Below are 1,026 nucleotides of genomic sequence, written 5' to 3'. Positions count from 1 at the left end.
CCGTTGTCGGGGGCACCTGCGTCGTCGACGTCGTGGTGGCAGTCGGTGTCGCAGAGAGAGGCACAGAGGTGGCGGTGGAGGACGGACGCGACGCAGAGGTGGATGGCGCAACGGCAGGAGGAGTCGTGGTGGTCGGCAGAGCGGTGGATGGGTTTGTTGGTAGTGTTGTAGTTATTGTAGTAATGACGCGTGTAGTTGTCGGTCTTGTTGTTGATGGAACGATGAGTACGCATCCTTTGCCTCCGTTGGGCAACCAAGAGCATGCCGAGTCGGTTGGCGCAATGCATGTCGTTCCATTCACGTAGCTTGGTAGTCCCGGAAAGCAGTCTAGAGATGTTGTCGCGCCCTTCATCGGGCACAGTTTCCCCGCATCCGCTCCACATGTTTTGCCAGTGATGCAATATGTTGCATCGCCATAGACACTCACGGGGGTGCACTGGATGACTGGTTGTGTCGGTTGCATGGTAGATGTATTGGGAACGTTGGAAGGTTGGAACTTGTCCACTGGCCCACTTACATCATGAGATGGAAGCGACGGGATCGTGTTACCTTCAGCAAATAGGATCGTGTGGATCCTTGCGCTTGTCGAAGGGGACGATGCGGCTGTAATACGTACCGCGCCGCTGGCAACGATCGCTGAGGCAGCTATCGTAGCTAGGATGGCCATGCAACGTCGAGGCCGTTTCCGGCTTATTGTGACGTGTTCCGTGGGTCGTTCTTCTCTGGCAAATCGATCGCATTCGTCGCTTCCATACGTCGGTGTCGAATCCGTGAGGAGTGACTTCATGGGCAACAACTTCGGAATGGCGAGCGTCGCGCGTGGTCCCAGATGAAACCGCTCGACTCGTGAAACCGCCGACGGAGATTCTTAAAATAGAACATGGACCACATTTCACTCTGACCAAGAAGAAATGGTCGGTTCAAAATCCACCCGTCGGCTCGTCTGGCTGCAGCGAGCAGTTGGTTTGGGGTGCACCACGCGTTCATCGAGTGCCTCACTCCCCGTTGGCATTGTTTTGCTCACGT

The sequence above is a fragment of the Aphanomyces invadans genome (genome assembly GCF_000520115.1).
Source record: "Aphanomyces invadans strain NJM9701 unplaced genomic scaffold supercont1.16, whole genome shotgun sequence".
Classification (NCBI taxonomy): domain Eukaryota; phylum Oomycota; class Saprolegniomycetes; order Saprolegniales; family Verrucalvaceae; genus Aphanomyces; species Aphanomyces invadans.
Note: the sequence above shows the minus strand (reverse complement) of the source record.